Here is a 19,902-nt window from a genome sequence, read left to right on the forward strand (position 1 = left end):
TTCCATTGGATTTTTTTCTTCCGCAACCACTTCTTTCCTTTTATTCACAGCCTTTTTTTACTTAAACACATGAATTCATCTTTCTTTCCTCAGAACCCCACTAAAAGCATGGCATTAAGGTTAAGTGATGCTCCTGCACCAGGAAACTGAGAACAGCCAAGATTTTCAAAGATAAGAACCTAAGCTTCGGCTTCTATCTCGTTATTTAAGCTCCCACCTAAGTGCTGAGTGCCAAGCATTTCCCATTGACTTCACCATTTGTTACTGGGTTACTCAGCTCATTTGAAAAATAGGCTGCTTTTTATGAGCCTAATTTTGAAAATCTTGGTCATAATGTACATCCGGCCTCATAGCATAATTTTCAGCAGCACCATTTTCTGGAAGTGGTACTTCCAGCTCCTATAGTAATAAAAAAAAATAGTTTGCATTTATATAGCAACTTTCAGATGGTTCTCTCAAAGTTGTTTCACATTAATTCATTAATGAATTAAGCCTCATGATACCCCTTCAATTAAATACTATTTTTCAGATGTGAAAACTTTGGCATTGATGGGCATCACATGGTCAGGCACTTCCCTAAAGTCACCCAGCAAGTCAATGGCAGAGCTGGGATTAAACTCAGGGCACCTCCATTCCCATGTTGTAACCACTATCCTCTGGGAAGCTTATATTAAAAAGATACATAGTTAGCTTCCTTTGCGCACCTGCATTAGGGCACTCAGATCCTGGGATTGGGTTCTGTATGGAGTGCAGGGACTGAACATGAGCTGCTCCTCCTGGAGAGCAAGTGGTCCAGAAGATGGGGAAGAGAGGTAGCTGGAGTCGATGGCGTTTCCTCCACCTTTGTTCCAGCCAGTGGAGCTGGCAGGTCATGCAGGGAAAAGGAAACTGCACCTTGTATAACAGAATGAGTAGACATGGAGAAGTAAGGCCAGGTTTCAGGAGAGACTGGCTGTGAGGGGGTGTTCAGCAATATAAGCGGAGGCAAAAATAGGGCCTCATTATGGAACAATGGCCTCTAGTCTCTGAGCATATTTAATAAAAATCTATTTCATGTATCTTAGGCTGCATCATTTATTGGCTGCAGTAAATGACATGCAAGAAAGGAGCAGTGGAGGAATTCTGACTCTCTGAGTAACAGATTTTCTCAGGGCTAAAGTTTATACACCACCCCAAATAGAATGGCCCTTAATTTTTACATGCGTGACATCATAATCTCTCCATGCAGGAATTTAAACCACAGAGTGATGCCAAACCAGCCAATGAAACAATAGCCCTGTACTCAACCTAGATGCATGCAAACTCCCAAACACTGCCTTCAACCTTTTCTGTAATGAATGAATGTCTGACGAGAAGAAGGGACTTCTAGCCATACAAGAGTTTCATCCTTATCTTCTGGTCAGTTATGGGAGTGCAGAGTCATGTAAATACCAATTCTTCTCTATCCTGGGCCCAATATGGCTACAACTACACTGAATACAGTTCTTCTCTATGACCACTAGGTGATCATGACAGACTATATATAGGGGAGAAGAGCCATCTTCACAAGAAAATAGAGAGAGAAAATAATAAAAAATAAAGAACAGAGTAAGGTAGCAAAGATCACACTTAGGTTTTTGGAGCTACTATAAATGGCCTAGAAAGTTAAAGGAAAGAGGTGAAGAGGAAAGGGAAACAAGAATGAGAGAGGCAAAGAAGAAAAAGTTGGTGGAGGGGCTAAAAGACACTTGAGAAACTTATTCATGACTGTTTCTAATGGGCAGTGTTTTAGTAATTCACTTTCAAATGGAGTAACCTAAGACAAATGGATGAAAGTACAGTTAACAGGTCTAGATGCCAGCAATCTTTGTGCGTCAGACAGAATGATCAGCTTACAATATTAGTCCAAGATATCCATGGTCTATAGTTTTCCAAAAAACATGACATTTAATTTCCTGTGAATGGACTAATTCCTGCCTCCATTCACTATGAAGGCAAAATTAAACAGGTGGGACACACATCTTAAATGGATGGCAGGGATAAGAGGAAAGAATTTAATTTTCAAGAGACTACAGTTAAAAATCTGCAGCTAAATTGGATCTTTCATATAGAAAAACCTGAACAGGCAAGACACTGGATTCAGTAGTATATTAAATAATCAAGGAAGGAGTATGAAAAAGCCCCAAATCATCATTTTCCTTGCCAGGAAAGCCTTGGGAGACTCTGAATTGTAATTTCTACAGTCATTTAAAAATGACTTATGTTTACTGGGAAACTGTCATGGGAGATAGTAACCTTTACATCTTTGAGGCTGGCTGTCTAGAGAGACTTTAAAGTTTTACACAATCTAATAACTATCTGAAGACTTTTGGACAGAAAACAATGTCTTCAACCAACCTTTGAAAGGTGAAAATGAGCTGTAAAGTCAAATGTGCATTGTAGGTGTGTGGAACTTCCTGATACTAAACCTTAGAAACTGAAACAAAGCATGTCCTAAAGAAAGATACTTCTTGCTTAGCAGGCAGCATAATTAATTTCCAAATTCAGGAACTGGACAGAGGAGCCAGACTTCATGCAGGCAGTTTACCTACAACAGTGAAGACACTGGTCCAACTTTTCTGCTGGCAGAAATTGGAGCAATGTTGAGCCAATGTTGCTCCAATTTACATCAACAGAGAAGTTGGGCCATTAGTATTTTTCACAGATGATTGGAGATAATAAAGAAGATCAGTCAAACAGATGAGGAATTTGACCAGTTCTTTAGAAGTATTATGAGTGGTAGTGACATCATCAGAACACTAAGGGTGAAATCCTGGATCCCCTGAACTCAATTGCAAAACTGCCATGGAGTTTCACCCTCTAGATAGACAGAGACAATGAGCCCAATTCTCAGATTTGGCTGAGCTTATGCAGTCCTTAAGGTAATTTTTGCAATGGGGCTGGCCAAACACATAACAAGCAGAATGAAGTTGAAAATCATGATAGATGAGATATTTGACATTTTTTGATCTCCCTGTTTGGAATGACTACAGACATTTGATCCAATGGACCACCTCAAACAGAAATAAACTGTCAGAAAAAAAATTCCAAAGCCAACTCTGAGATTTTCCTCACCTAATTTTTCCTGCATCCTCCTTCTCAAAGGAAGGGTAGAGAGAACTTCCAGAGCAGAGACCTCAAGAATGTGTTGGGTAAATAGTCCAACTATGCTGTCAGTGAAGATGGATTTGTGGTTATAGCACTTGACCGGAACTCAGGAGATCTGGGTTAAACTCCCAGCTCTACTACAGACATTTTCTGTGATCTTGGGCGAGTGTCTTGGTTTCTTCATGCCTGTTTCTCTATCTGTAAATGGCAATAAAAATATTCATTTTCTCCCACTTTTTTCTGTCTTGTCTATCTAGATTGTAAGTCCTTTGGGGACAGGCACTGTTTCTTCCTGTGTTTGCACAGAGCCTTGCACAATGGAGCCCATTACTTCTATTTAAACAATAAACACATTTTCAAGACTAACACGAAAGTTTCACAAATTCCTGGTTACAGATGGGCTGGAACACAAATACCTTCTGCTCCTTTGTAACCATGATGAACAAAAAGAAAACCTTTCTTTCATAGAATCATAGAATATCAGGGTTGGACAGGACCTCAGGAGGTCATCTAGTCCAACCCCCTGATCAAAGCAGGACCAATCCCCAAATAAATCATCCCAGCCAGGGCTTTGTCAAGCCTGACCTTGAAAACCTCTAATGAAGGAGATTCCACCACCTCCCTAGGTAATCCATTCCAGTGCTTCACCACCCTCCAAGTGAAAAAGTGTTTCCTAACATCCAACCTAAACCTCCCTCACTGCAACTTGAGACCATTGTTCCTTGTTCTGTCATCTGGTACCACTGAGAATAGTCTAGATCCATCCTCTTCGGAACCCCCATTCAGGTAGTTGAAAGCAGCTATCAAATCCCCCCTCATTCTTCTCTTCCGCAGACTAAACAATCCCAGTTCCCTCAGCCTCTCCTCATAAGTCATGTGTTTCAGTCCCCTAATCATTTTTGTTGCTCTCCGCTGGACTCTTTCCAATTTTTCCACATTCTTCTTATAGTGTGAGGCCCAAAACTGGACACAGTATGCCAGATGAGGCCTCACCAATGTCGAATAGAGGAGAATGATCACATCCCTCAACCTGCTAACAATGCCCCTACTTATACAGCCCAAAATGCTGTTAGCCTTCTTGGTAACAAGGGCACACTGTTGATTCATATCCAGCTTTTTGTTCACTGTAACCCCTAGGTCCTTTTCTGCAGAACTGGTGCCTAGCTGCTAGGTTCCTAGTCTGTAGCAGTGCATGGGATTCTTCCATCCTAAGTGTAGGACTCGACACTTGTCCTTGTTGAACCTCATCAGATTTCTTTTGGCCCAATCCTCTAATTTGTCTAGGTTCCTCTGTATCCTATCCCTACCCTCCAGCATATCTACCACTCCTCCCAATTTAGTGTCATCTGCAAACTTGCTGAGGGTGCAGTCCACACCATCCTCCAGATCATTAATGAAGATATTGAACAAAATCTTTGATCCTCATACTGTAAAACAAGTTAATTACATGGGACCAAATTGGCTCCTCCATGAGAAACAAAGGAACTGTGTAGGGAATAGGAGACTGCACGAGCAAAATCGTGAACTGATTTATGTCATTTGCAGTCTCATTGACATCACTGGGGTTAAATGGGGTGTAAGAGAGCAAAGAATTTGGCCCCTTGAATGTCTATTCACAGCTAATCATCCTCATTTTTTCCTGTATTGCCATAGGAATTGCCCCCTCCAGAGTTCCCTAAACTGGTAGCTATCATTGGATGTGCCAAGGTATCAGGGCACCCACCAGAAACACTGCACTGGCTCCCAGTCTCACCCAGCCCATGGCTGCTTGACTGCAGGAACCATTATGTTATAGCCTAGATTTTTGCCCCTTCCTTGCACTCTTTACCACCAGCCCCTTCTCAGCAAAAGCATCAAAGGAAGGAGTGTCACAACATATTGAACCACAGTCTCTTTCACAGGAGATGAAGGGTTGCTAAAGAAAACAACTAGAAATACAGACCAAAAAATGGGCTTCCACAAAGCTCAGGTTCCAACTTTGGTTCCTGTCTTCAGCAAGGACTGCATCTGGTCTGGAACTCTGTACATTACAAAGAGTGGATGAACAATATACTGCAAATAAACATCTCACTGCAAAGGGTGACCTTTAGAATCTTACTTTGGTAAGCCCCATGAATTTCGGAGAAGAGAGTGTCACGGAGAATGCACACTCCTCCCTCTCTCTTCTCAGCATACCCCTCCCCATACAAAACATATGGCTTGTTACTTTCATATATGTGGAACCATGCAGTTCCCAATGGGAGGAGCTTCCATAGTCTCCTGGGCTAGGAGGGAGCATAACAATACTCATATAACACAGTTGTTTGGGGCCTACTCATTCCCATTTTGCTTTCCTCCTTTCATTATATTAGGAGGGAACATGTAGTGTAGTGTAATTTTACTGTTCACAACAGGCATTGTATTCATTTGCTTTGCATTTATTTAGGGCCTGATCCAAAGCCTCTTAAAGTTAATGAGTGTCTTTTCATTGACTTCTAGAGGCTTTGAATTAGTTCAAGTTAAAACTATAGACATGGAAGATAATGCTACTGTGACTCACACTGTATGGTGTATTGTTGTTTATTATCCTTCTCTAAAAAGGAATTTGGAATTGATCCTGACCAACAGGAAATCTTGGCAAGTGATTGTAACAAGTAGCACCATCATCTCCATCAGGGTATCAAAGTCCATGATAGAAGCTGGCTCCTAAAGCTTGAAGAGAAAAGAATCTGTAGGAAGCAAGCAGCTCTCAACCAAGATACATACATTTATAATAACTGCTAAAGATCATTTAAATCTCAGATTGGAATATTCAGTCACAAGAGACATTGCAAATCATCTACATCATAGGCTTCACTTCCCACCATCTCTCACAGATGAAAGGTAGCCAATACTGTATCCTTCTCAGAGTTGGACCCAATACCATAGCAGTGAGAAAAGGAAACAATTTAAAGTAACAGTTTCTATACTTTCAATTAGACTGTCCTATAACTGGGAGTTGGATGTATAATTTTTAATAGGTAAGTGGGAGTGTAGAGCATAATTGGCCAAGGCAGAACTTTTGAAAAGCTCACTTTGCTGGCTTCCAAACTGTAAATTATTTCACACAGCACAACACTGCTCCAGTAAAAAAAAAAAAAAAAAAAAAAAAAAAAAGCTGGTCAAGAAACCTAAATCTGAGAAAGTATTTGATTTGAGACTTAGACCATGTCTACACTGCAAAGTTAAGTTGACTTCATTACAATACATCACTTATGTGTGTGCACACAACACTCCCTGTGTTGGTGGTTCATGCTCACAGTTGGTGCTCTATCCCAACAGAGAGAGCAGTGCACCATGGGTAACTATCCCATGGTGTGTATAAGTACATTGAGTGTAAGTTGCTCAGGTATTGCTTGGACAGAGTAATATCTTCTTCAAGAGAACTACTCATAGGGTAAGGTATAATTCAACATGATTAAGGGGACTACAATCTGGCCCTGTGTCACTAAATTCATAGTCTTCATTTTCCTGCTCTCTTTCACGACAAAAATGAAAATCACACTTAAAAGGAGAGGAAGGGCCAAATCAGAGCCTTTTATGCAACCTCCTGTCTCAGACAAAATGATACACAGATTAAACTCAATGTGAGTTTTTAGCAGCCATATATATTAAATTTGGGATTTTAAACAGCTGTTTTGTTTAATGCTTTGAGTACACTTCTCACATTTCTCTCATGCTGATAAAAAAAAGGAGTGAAGAATGAATGATAGAAAAGAAACATCTGTGATATTTAGAAAAAAAACAACAAATACTCTTTCATTCCTACATGCTCGATCACAAGGAGAAAGAACTATGAAGCAATGACATTTCAAGGGTAGACTTTCTCAACATATTTTGTGGCACAACAATGGCCCTTTTGTCCACCAGAAATGTAATTATTCTGTGCAACAATATCAGTACGCAATTTTGCCATACTGGAAATGTATAAAGTTTTGATTTTGTGGGGGAATATAGTTGTGTTTTTTTTTTTTAACTGTAAGAAGATGAAGTTGTCAAATTCAAATGCAGAATAGCAGATTCAGCTAAACTATATTGTTAACATAGATTTATCTACTCCATTTTTGATCATGCATGCTTCTATTTAGTTGATTTAGTATGCATGTAACAACCTTAAAAACTATTCATTTTTGTGCTGGAGGTAGGGGGTGGAACTGCATCACTGCACACAAAAGGCATTAGCTGTGATATGATAGTGCAGTTATAAATTTAATAGAATTCATTAGAATTAAAAATAGAGTTAAGAAATCCTGGTAAAACCTCCAGCCTGGTGAACAAACTTTCTCTCCCAGTTAAAACTTCCCAAGCTTTTCAGTTTAGTGAAGGCTTAATTTTATAATCAATGCATAATTGGAAAACAAACAGTAAAATGTCATGTTTTCCACTGGCTCACAATCTCTCTCTCTCTGTTCTCTCCCTCATTGCTTTCAAATGGAAAAGAAATTATGTTATCCCCCAAAATATCAGAATTCTCCAGCAATCACATGTGCTGTTATTGGTGGTGCTCAGCAGGGTTCCCTGTCCATCCCTGACCGTGCTGCTTTGAGGTTAAAACCCACTTCCACTAAAGTTACTGCCTACTGTTTCATTTGGCTGTTCTGACCGCTGGATAGCGAGGGGACAATTCTGTGACAGCAGCACCCTGGAATTTAAATACCCTAGTCTATCAAGCATGTCAAAAAACAGACCACATCCAGGTCTTATTAGACTTTAACATGTTCAAATTAAACACAACTGTGAGAAGTCACTTGAGCTGATGGGATACTGACCTCGACTGACTGGTCAGAGAAGACAAGGCCAAAGATGTTGAGCACCATGTCAGCTAGTCTTAGTGAAGTCTTTGTCTCAGGAGGGTTTAATCTTGGCTCACTGACACAACCCTGAGCAAGAAGGAAATATTTATATCAAAGACGTCCCTGAAATTAATGAACAACAAATTCTTTTACAGGAAAGAGAAAAATCAGATTTTAATCTCCTTAGTGTGGAACTTGCCTTATTGTGTATTGCCTTATGGAATATTGCCTCGTCTGGAGATGTTATTGATAAAAGATACAAATAAATTAGACTTAATGTGTATTACTAATGATATTGACAAAGCTGATATTTAAATATATATATTAAAGTCCAGTTGTTTTCTTAGAGCACTGATTCGTCTCGTTGTCTAAATATGTGTTTATATAAATCTTAATATAATAAAAAAATATTAAACAACAGAAGCCAGGCATCCAGGAAGCCAAACATTCCTGGAAAAAAGGAAATTTTGAGCAGAAGGAAAAAGAAATAGATGATATCAGAGTTTTACTTGTATTTAGTGCCTGATTCTGTCACCCTTACTTATATAGAGTAGCATTTCACTGCTGTGAAAAGTCCCACAGAAATCAAGGACCTGCTTGTGGAGTTAAGATACTACTCTATATAAACAAGGATAGAAGAATCTGGCTCTTAATTTATTTCCACCGATGTGATTTTCATTTAAATACCAAAAAAATCCTATACATGTACAGAACATAAATTGCTTGTGAAATTACACCTTTTAAAAAGTAAGTACAAAAAGGGGCCTGGTGATATGTTTGCTAAATATAAGATTCTTTTTGGAATAATGTCCAGCAGCCAAATACAATTGTTGTTTGATTCATAAATCATGAATTATGATTCCCTTCATTGCAAAAGTTTTCCACCTGGAAAAAAGGAAATGTTTCACTGTTTTGTGAAAGGAGTGGCACAGCAAAATTTGTCATTTTCATTGTTTTTCAAGGCAGGATCCCAGTGCCCAGCATTCAGAAGAGACAGCCTTCAGGAGGGAAAACAGACCTGGATAAACCATAAGATGTAATTTAGAATGCAGGAATGTACATTCATATAGCACTTTCTGCACAATAATCATTTACAACAGATGCAAAAGGACAGGAACAAAATTATTTATAATGTAGTTGTTTAGTTTGTGTAATCATGTCTCCCTCTAGTGGCTCTAGTACACCTAAATGGTAGAGCCTGTGTTTTTTGGTGCTGAAAATTCTGGGTACAGTCCACATTAGCAGTCATCATCTCTGTATGTGTATATGGCTATGTTCATTATGAAATGTTTCAGATACTGTTGTTCAAATAAGCATTGGGTGGTTTTACCCAGGGCTTACTCAGAGTCTTGAAATCTTTTAATATTTAGACATCACAAATTATATTGAAATAGACATTCAGCTACTATGTTTAACATTTTTTATCAGACTGAGAAATATTAGCAGTTCTACTAATATTTTTCATTATATGTGTTTTGCTTCATCTTTAATTACATTGGTTGCACTTCAAGTTTCTACCATTTTTAGAGATTCTTCCATTTAGAGAGAGATCTCTTCAAACAATTGATAGGTTCTGCATGATAATTACAAAGGTAACGACTACATCATGTTGTGGATGAGCAAGTGAAGCTAACTTGGATAACTGGTGTCTGGTATAATAAGGATCACTTTCTTAATTCCTCCAAAGTTGCATTATATTTTTCAACAGAGATGATAGGTGAGGATTGACAGAGATGAAGTCTAAATTCTATTGTAAACCCCAGTTCTCAAATACATTTTAAACTAGGATTTTAAGGAACTCGCTGTCATAGTCAATAAAGAATGTAAAAGCACTAAGTTCAATACAGAGAACAATGCAGATTATTAAAGCAGTGAAATTAGCAAATGAAGGCATTCCTGTTGTGGTTTCAGTGTCCAGGATATTCAAATAGCAGGGAAGGAAACAAGATCAGACTTTTAACAAATAAATGGTAAGAGACTTTGAACTATGCAAGTTTCCACTAGATGAGGATTTTGCCCAAAAGGGGCTCATCCTCCTTCCACTGAAACCAAAAATAGTTTCATCATTATCTTCAGTAGGGGCACAATCAAATCCATGAATTTGATCAGAAAAAGTGAGACACAAAATCATGTTTTATCACCAAAAATATTAAAATTGTTAGCCAAAACCAGGAAACTGTCAATATAAACACATTCTTCAGAAAATACGATTTGCAAAAGTTATATATTTTAATATTGGAGAAAATACATAATTCCCTTCAGATTACAAATGATATTTGCTATTAGAAAGTCAGTGCTAAAGCAGATAAAAGCAACCATAATACAAATGTAAATCTGGTAAAAATAATTCTTTATAGAGGTGAAAATTTTTAAAATTATAAACACAGTAAATATAATAGCCAAAAACACTACATACTTAGCTTTCTTGTTTAACAATGACGTTGATTAAAATGCTTGGTGAGATTGAGAGAAAAAAATAGGCTTTAATCTATAAAAAATCAGAAATCCAATCAATAGACAGGAAGTTTCACATTTCCATAAATTTGACTGTTAAAAAAAAAAGAATCACATAAATGAGTCATGGTCAGCACTTCTCAGGGAAAGATAAGGCAAATCAAGCACCCAGCTAACTTTTCTTTCCGTTACACTATGTTTTAATCCATCTTTTCCTGAATGAAAAATACTGTGAGTAGACAAAACAAGCAATAAAGAGTGCGGAGAAGGAAGATTGACAGGACAAAGGACAAGCTGTTCTTTCTTCCTTTTCCCAACCACTTTCTTCCTTTTCACTATCATTTATGAACCCCATATCCTCACCCAGATTTTATTATTTTTCCTGCCTCCCTTCCATAAAAGCACAACCAACCTCTAGGTTCATCCTGATTTCCTGTGTGTACTTCACAGGACCCCCCCCACCCCACCCCTGCATGTGCCTCCATGAATCTGGCCCAGTCACTCACATCAAGGAGAGGGTTAGCTCCTCTAGCCATATGCTAGCTCCCTGGTTAGCAGTGTGTTACAAGGCATTCAGAGATTTATCATCCCCGTGGCAGTTGTCCAAGGCATTCTGCTGTGGAAGTCTGAGGCATTTGCTCAAGTCCTGATTGAGTACATACGCAAGTGACAAGTATTACCCCTTATCAAACTGTGCAGCATACATTCCCAGTGCTGTCTTCTAACCCAGAATTGGTGCACAGAAGGACAGGTGCATAATTATGCCCCAACAAAACCATGGCAGCAAAGCAACTTTGATGCTATTCCCCCATAGCCTTTGCGCTCAAGAAACACAAGCAGTGGTATTCTGGCTGCCACCTACATGGATGTACAGGAGCATAATGGCTTATTGCACCCTCTTCCCATCTTGCCCAGGCAAAATTCTAACCATGGGTATTTAAGAAGATGATCCATGTTGGTCAGATCACATGCCAATTCTTGGAGCACAGGAGCTCTTTATGGCTTCTTGGCATGATTGCTGGCAGGCATTGCACTTTGAGTCTAACTGTGAGACATGATTCTGTGCATGGTATTGGTTTTAAAGTTAAAAATATGAACTGATAGCAGAGAGAAACAGCAGTCGAGAGATATAGGCAAGGCATATAATTTGAGATGTCATCTGAAAATAGAGAAAATAATACACGAAAGGATACATGGAAGCTTTTCTATGTGGCAGGTGCTGTAGAGGAGAAGGTTCTCATATTTAGGGGACCAGAGACAAGGCTTGTGCTGGGTAAGCAAAAGGTGAGAAGAAGACAAAATGACCCTATTCTGCAGTCTGCTCCCATAGAAGCTGATTGGAGTTTCATCACTGGCTTCAATGGGAGTAGGATTGGATCCAGGTTCTCTTAGCTAGGAGGAAGCATATCCATGGAGAATATTAGCAAGTCTATTTTGAATTGAATGCGGAGCCAGAGTCATTTTAGGACAGACTCCCGTGGCTCTGCTTCTTGGAATATGTTTTATAGCAGGCAGTTACATGTTTCTGTAGATGTGGGGCGCTGCAGAGCAGGACCTTGGAAAGACACCACCCAGCAAAGGGAGTTGCAGAATCCAACACCAATAGTTTAAATCCACATATTTTGTTTTAATTATTAATAGCTTGTTGGAGGAGTAGTGAGGGTTGTGTAGGAAAAGTGCTCCTGATAATTAGATGCAGAGATATAGGAGAGGAGAATGGATCAATCTATGTAATTATGGCCTCAATCAACACAATACCTGAGCAACTTACACTCAATGTACTTATATACACTATCCCTCCGTCTTAGTAAGTACCATTCCTATTTCACAGATGGAGAACTGAGACACAGGGAAGAACACTTGCCCAAGGTCACACAGAAGGGAACTGAACCTAGATCTGCAGAATTTCAGTCCATTGTCCTATCCACTAGACCTGTTATACTCAGAGTTTAGTGGTTCAGGAGCCAATTTAGAAATCAACATTACCCAGAAGAGCCACAGTAGTGTGAATTCATTGTTTCATTTACTATAGTACTTTAGATTCATATTTAAACAGTATGACAGGGGAAATATTTAGTTTTTATATATTATTCTCAAAGGAAAATGAGTAATAATAAAAAGTATTATTATTTCATCAACAATTGGTTAATAGAATATTAAGAGCATCCTGATTTAGAATTAAATCACACACAGTTTTAATATCATGTGCTGCAAAGAGCCGCAGGGAACACATTAAAGAGCCACTTGCAGCTCCCGAGCTTCAATCGGAGTGTCACTACACTAGACTACCCTATCCAGGCAAGCAGTGTGGCCTAGTTGATAGAGAACTGGCCTGGAGACCTGGATTCTTTTTTTGGCTCTGCCACAGGCCTTGGGCAAGTTACTTAACTTCTGTTAAAGTTTCCTCGTGGGTAAAATGGAAATAACACTATTGCCCTCTGTTGTGAAGTACTCTGAGATCTAATGATAACAAGTGCTATGTAATAGTTAGACCATCCTACGTACTGTAAGAATTAAAGAAAAACATATTTTTCTATCACAACCCCAGAAGAGGATAAATAGTCTATTTTCCCAGAATAGTTAACAATAAGGGACTATGTGGAAGGCTTTTCTTGTTATATTTTGGGCTCCATACCATGTGTGGAACATTGTCTATAACAGTACATTAAAGAGTACACAGACCAAAAGGGACTTTAAAAATAATTATCTTACTTCATTTACACCTTGCACGTACATGATCCTACTCAGTCAGCATATATTATATTAACAGAAATTGAATTAAGGAGAAAGGGAGTATAATTTTGTGTAGTAGTCTGAAATTCTTATGGCATTTCAGCGCACATGGGACATTGCCACTTGATTTAATTTATACTACCCTGCACTTTCAATAAAGTCACATACACTTAGGAAATAAACAAAAGAAGAAAAATATTTTTTGTCATTGTTACTAAGCGTTGCAGCATCTCAGCCCATTAGTACAATGAGCACTGATTTTGATGTCATTTTATAGAAAGTTACACCTGTAACAAAGTCCCAAAGAGTATTATATCAGCTAAACACTTCTTTGATTCTCAGAATAGAGTTCTGCGTGATTTCATAGGATTGCCACAAAAGAACTAAACAGACTCTTTGCTAAGTACTATTCAGAGCCTGACGTATACGTACATCTAATTTGAATAGGTTTGCATAGTCATCCGCATCACTCTGTTTTCCTAAATGAACAAAAATACTGTACAATATTTTAGCTATCAAACAATTTTTATCCAAGATTCTAAAGTAGTCTTCCAAAAAAAAAATCAAATAATTGTAAGTGGTCCCAACTGAAAGGCTGTTAGCCTCAGCTAGCGTGCAGTTAATCAGACATTTTCTTATGGAGCTGTCACATTTTACAGTCATGCTCTTGCAACTTCTGCTATAGTGTGTCCTAGGCAGCCTTAATTAAGGTAAAGCAGAGAGTAACTAACTGGATGAAAGGTGATGCACTATACCTTGACAAGGGGATTCATTTTAGGTAGCAAGACAACACTAAACAGAAGAGATTCTTGAGCCAGCAGTGGTTAGAAAGGTGAGTTTGTCCACTCATCTCCTGAACACATGTGAGACTTAATTATATTGAGTGTGTGGTTAAGTTGATTGTAGAGTAACAAAGAGACCTGAGATAATGACCCATTGCTGACTAATGTTTACATGTCTGTCCTGCTCCTTTTTAACTAGTACTACTTTAACTACTTTTTAACTAGTACTGAAAAAGGTTTAGCTTCCAGACTTGCATAAACAAGACAAAATCATTTACAGTTTGAGGATGAATGTTACATTTTTCTGAGAAACATCCCCACCAGTGGCTATTCTATATGGTCTGTGTTAGGATATAGATATTCAGGTCTGTCTGTAAAGGCCTATACTCTAAGAATTTAGGTGTATTCTTATCACTTGTCTAGTTAGAGAGAGATAAAAGAAAGAATCAAAATCACTGTCTGCTGGTGTAAGGGCCCTCTCTTACTGTGATAGTCTGAGGCCCTGTTCTTAGGCTAAGGCTTTTGGCTAAGCAACAGGCAGCCATAAAGTGGGAAGCGAACGGTCACATCCTCACATTCCAAACTAGTCACATTGAAAGAAGGTGCTATTGGGCTGTTAGGAATACAATCCTGTCCTGATAGTGCCTATCACCTCCAGAGAAAGGGAAGTGTCTAGAAAATGTAAAAGGAAACTTAGTTTGATAGCATCCTGTCTAGCAAGAACTCACTTATCAATAGCTGGGATGTGAAATCCTCACTTCTGTATTGTTTTGTCATTATAGTTCCCACTTTGCTATTGTTTGTTTGTATAATCTCTGTCTGGTTCTGTGATTGTTCCTGTCTGCTGTATAATTAATTTTGCTGGGTGTAAACTAATTAAGGTGGTGGGATATAATTGGTTACATAACATGTTACAATATGTTAGGATTGGTTAGTTAAATTTCAGGAAAATGATTGGTTAAGGTATAGCTAAGCAGAACTCAAGTTTTACTATATACTCTGCAGTCAATCAGGAAGTGAGGGGGTGGGTGTGTGAGTGGGGGAGATGGGAACAGGGAATAGGGGTAAGGAAATTGGAATCATGTTTTGCTAAAGGGGGAAATGGGAACAGGGAATGGGGGTAAGGAAATTGGAATCATGTTTGGCTAAGGGCAGGAATGGGAACAGGGACACAGGTGTAAGGCTCTGTGGTGTCAGAGCTGGGAAGAGGAACACTAAGGAAGGAAACTGGAATCATGCTTGCTGGAAGTTCACCCCAATAAACATCAAATTGTTTGCACCTTTGGACTTCGGGTATTGTTGCTCTCTGTTCATGCGAGAAGGACCAGGGAAGTAAGTGGGTGAAGGAATAAGCTCTCTAACAGTCTGGATCCAGAAAAGCACTTAACCTTTAGGACTCAGACCATTGACCTCAAAGAGCAATTCCTCTTTTACAAAAGGAGCACAGAACACCAAAGCAGTCAGGAAGTTTGGGACTGAAGTGGGTTGGTTGCGTCAGGAATCAGGGATTGCAGCACGGGCAGTCTGGAAGCAAAACCTGCAGCAGATCAGTTCTCTAGCACCGTAACAAGCACGGCTGGTCTGTAGTAGACTGCGGGATTGGTTGGAAGGGTCAGACTGCACATTTGCCTGTGGCTGTGATAGCTCCTTCGGCTGCCTTGTCTCACTACAGGCACCCTGGTTCTGAGCCTTGTCTGATTCCTGACTTCTGACACTGGTTCTGACACTAGGTGCCTGGTCTAATCCGCAGCACTGACAGCCTAGGTCCTGGTGAGTTTGATTTTAGGACATAAATTGATGGACACAGACAAGACTATATAAGTGTGTGCAATTCGTTCACTAGGACTAAACTGCCTATTTACTTAAAGTTAAGTATGCACTTAAGTACTTTATTGTTACACACCTGTCTGGGTCCCCTTTGTGCCAGGCACCAGTAGAGAAGTGGAGAAAATAGTTTTTCCCTCCCACAAAAAGCATCAAGTTTTCAATTTTTTTCAATTCCAAGTCTTCCATATCTTTGCAAACCAAAACTCTGATTTTTTTTTAAGTTTGCCTCAAACAGGGTTTTCATTTCAATATTTGCAAAACACTTTGTTTTGATTTCAACCATTTTAAAAGTATTTTTTGTATAATTTGATTAAATTTTGAAATGAAGTCATTTCAACCTGGAAAACAGGATTTTGTTTTGAGAATATTTAAACAAAACTTTTTGACAATTGACACGTTTTTCCAATCTTTCCTGAGTTGAAAAATCCCACAAAAAGGCGCTGGGAAAAAAAAATGTTTAGTTGAAAAATTCCCAGCCATCTTTAGTCACCAGTCTGTTGTAATTGGACCAAAACACTGATCCAATAGGCTTCCAAGTCAGGGACTTTTGGCAAAGTAAAGTTCCTGTTTCTAACTATGTGCCGCCAATGCACACAATTCCTGTGCAGCCATCCTGTTGGCCTTCTGCCTTGGGAGGTGGGATGCCGCAGTACAATTGCGCTAGGCTCTGAAAAAAGTGCTTTGACCTCTCCAGGTGCTTATGTACGCTCCCTGAGTCTACCACCATGAACAATCTGAATTATAGTTTAACTCTTCAGGGACCACATAAAAGGAAGAACAGAGGCTGTGCAAAGGACTTTCAGAAAACAAGTAACTTTTACTCTCAAAACATAGAAAAAAATACAGATCTTTAGACAAAACAACAAATCAAGTGGGGTCCTGCAGGGATCAGTTCTGGGTCCAGTTCTCTTCAGTGATTTAGATAATGGCATAGAGAGCACACTTATAATGTTTGCAGATGATACTAAGCTGGGAGGGGTTGCAAGTGCTTTGGAGGGTAGGATTAAAATTCAAAATGATCTCGACAAACTGGAGAAATGTTCTGAAGTAAATAGGATGAAATTCAATAAGGACAAATGCAAAGTACTCAACTTAGGAAGGAACAATCAGTTGCGCATATACAAAATGGGAAATGACTGCCTAGGACTGAGACTGTGGAAAGGGATCTGGGGTCATAGTGCATCATAAACTAAATATGAGTGAACAGTGTAACACTACAGCAAAAAAAGCAATCCTCATTCTGGGATATATTAGTAGGAGTATTGTAAGCAAGACACCAGAAGTAAGTTTTCCACACTGATTAGACCTCAAGTAAAATACTGTGTCCAGTTCTGGGTGCCACATTTCAAGAAAGATGTGGAGAAACTGGAGAAAGTCCAGAGAAGAGCAACAAAAATTATTAAAGTTCTAGAAAACATGACCTATGAGGGAAGATTGAAAAAAAATGGGTTTGTTTAGCCTGGAGAAGAGAAGACAGAGGGGACAGGATAACAGTTTTCAAGTACATAAAAGGTTGTTACGAGGAGGAGGGAGAAAAAATGTTCTCCTTAACCTCTGATTATAGGAAAAGAAGAAGTGGGCTTAAATTTCAGCAAGAACGGACAGTAGGAACAACTTCCTAGCTGTCAGGGTGGTTAAGAACTGGAATAAATTCTCTAGGGAGATTGTGAAATCTCCATCGTTGGAGATTTTTAAGAGCAGGTTAGAAAAAAAAAACTATCAGTGATGGTCTAAGTAATACTTAGTCCTGCCATTAGTGCAGGGGACTGGACTAGATGACTTCTTGAGGTCCCGTCTAGTCCTACAATTCTAAGAAAACTTATATACTCTCTCTGCTGCATCTATGAACACCCCTTCTTGAGAGTCCTTAGGCCCAGTCTGTGTCAGGTGGATAGATGCCTCTCCTACCCTCTGGCTTCTGCATTCCTTTTTGTTGGTCAGTGACAGAATGTCAGCCAAACTCAGATCTTGCCCTTAAATAAGATTGCAGTACCTGCTCTCATGTGACCCACTGGTTCGCTTCTAAACACCTGGTGATTAGAGTCGCAGTCCCCCCAGACACAAACTGGAAGAACCAGTCTCCGTTAGCATGGCCGCTCTCCTTAGCAAACCCATTGTTCTTACAAGCACTGTTGCTGACCTTTGTGTTAGTCACTTTAGGGAGATGTCAAGCATTAACAATAACCTGCCTTTGCCTGTCCTTGGCATCTTTAGGCAATCACAGTTACAAACTCAAAATGCAAGTTACATTCTACCAAATGGTGGCTGCAATGTCAAGTGTAGGACACAGTTTAATACATATATATACTAATTGATCGCAGTATTGAACTATTATCTCAAAGATTTTCAAATATATATACAAAGACTTGGACAACATATTAGTTTTGTGCCTGTGACCATCAGTTTCTCTCCTAAAATATAAATAACCAATTCTAATCCAGTACTTATTGACCAATTCAATGGCATGACACTATGCATTCCTTTTATGAAACAAGAGGTGTTTTAAAAAAAACAACAACAAAAAAACGTAGCTTATTACTTGTTACTTATTACTATCATTTGAAGCCCTCAATCCCTTTCTGTTTGACTTTAGGCCACGGTATAGCCTTGTTGGTTGCTGGACTCTTTCTAATGATGGATAAAGGTCAGCTGTCCACACTGATTCTATTAGAGTTGTCAGCACCCTTTGGTAGTGTGGTCCACAATGTTTCGTTGAGCTGCCTTAGATCCAGTCTGGAGCAGATGCTATTACTTGAGTAGTTCAGGTAATTCCTATCTGAGATATTACAGAAAGTAGTTCTGGCTAATTAGTGATCACGTCACTCTTCCTGTCCAATGCCCTTGTCTCTGTGAAACATAGATGAGATGTGTGATGATTTGGGGAATCTGTCTGTAGAACTAATGAATTTTGATTGATGTGATTACTGTAAAATTGCTGTATTTTGGAATACCTACATATGTATGTGGAATCCACCCTTTACTGTCTTTGTCCTGTCCCCCTCAGACCAGGTATAAGGTGATCATTAGAATTTAATGGTAGTTTTCTCAGAACTTGGAACAATAGGTTAGCCTTTAAGAACTCACGTTGATCCTACTACTCCTCAGGGAGCTGTTGCTTGAAGAGTGGAAAATCCCCAAATGCAGGACAAAGAAACCACGGTGTTTAATCCAGCTTTTAACAACCATGGAGGCTAGATAGGAGGGGAAAGATTCACAGAGCCACACAGGAAGCTTTGGGCAGGAGACAGAAAGAGACAGGCTGTCACACAGCAAGAGATGCCTGTTTAACTACAGACCAGCCAAGGTCAGAGAAGGCTCCATGTTTCTGAAGAAAAGTCTTGCAGCTTCAGGGGGAGGATCCTGGATCCTTCAGAGGACTCTGCAAGTCCAGAGAACTCTCCAAAGTGGTGAAGAAACTGAGGCAGGGAAAATGTGTATATCATTTTATCTAGATTGATATATCTGTCATGCCATTAAATGAAATGATGCTCTAGAATCCTGTGCAAAGCCTGAGTATTGTGTGTTACACATCTCATGTGCCTCTGAGGAGTTAACCTGTGAATCCAGAATGCCCACAAGGGTGGAATTCTGGGAGAGGGTGTGTTTAAACTGTGCAGGAGTCTCAGGTGTCAGCAATAGTCCCAGGACCTTAGGGCAGTTGGACTGTGGGGCTGCAGCAATCAGAAGGGAGTGCTAAACAGAGGAACTGCCTAGAGGCACCAATCCAGGGGCAATGCCTAGACGCTGTTCAGACTCTGAAGCACAGTTGTCAACATTCACACTGTAAATAAGCACTCTGACTTTCACAGTAAACCAAAAATCAAGCTAATCCCGTTTCAAAACAAGGCTAAAACAAGCCAATCCCTAAGAACCCCAACACTCTATGTGACTAGATCCCCCCGCTGTGCAGTCTGGGACTGTGCTGGGCCTGCTGTGCACCTCTGACTCTCTCCCTACATTGACCTTGGCCCTTGCTTGCTCCCCCTCCCCTTGCTTTTCAGGAGTCGATCAAAAAAAAAAAAAGAAGAAGAAGAAGAAGAAGAAGCAACAAGCTACATCAAGCAACAAGCTAAATGCCAAACAAGCAACAAGTTACAAGCCAAAAACTAGCCAACAAGCAACTCACAAGCCAATTAAGCCAAAAACAAGCCCAATTGCTGTGTTTTTTT

General features: G+C 39.5%; 1 long non-coding RNA gene across 7 annotated transcripts in view; it reads left to right on the top strand.

Moving 5' to 3' along the window:
• LOC144930208 (uncharacterized) overlaps positions 1–19,902 on the top strand; it is a 140,508-nt gene that overhangs the window by 76,154 nt on the left and 44,452 nt on the right. For 3 of the 7 annotated variants that reach the window (XR_013635317.1, XR_013635322.1, XR_013635323.1), the window contains one exon: positions 8,900–10,251. The exons of 3 other annotated variants lie outside the window; for them this stretch is intronic. This is a non-coding gene — a long non-coding RNA (uncharacterized LOC144930208). Of the gene's footprint in view, positions 1–5,706; positions 8,267–8,899; positions 10,252–19,902 lie in introns of those variants that run through there. One more of the 7 variants, XR_013635320.1, reaches the window with a different exon arrangement.

Source organism: Lepidochelys kempii, chromosome 2 (genome assembly GCF_965140285.1).
Source record: "Lepidochelys kempii isolate rLepKem1 chromosome 2, rLepKem1.hap1, whole genome shotgun sequence".
Taxonomy (NCBI): domain Eukaryota; kingdom Metazoa; phylum Chordata; order Testudines; family Cheloniidae; genus Lepidochelys; species Lepidochelys kempii.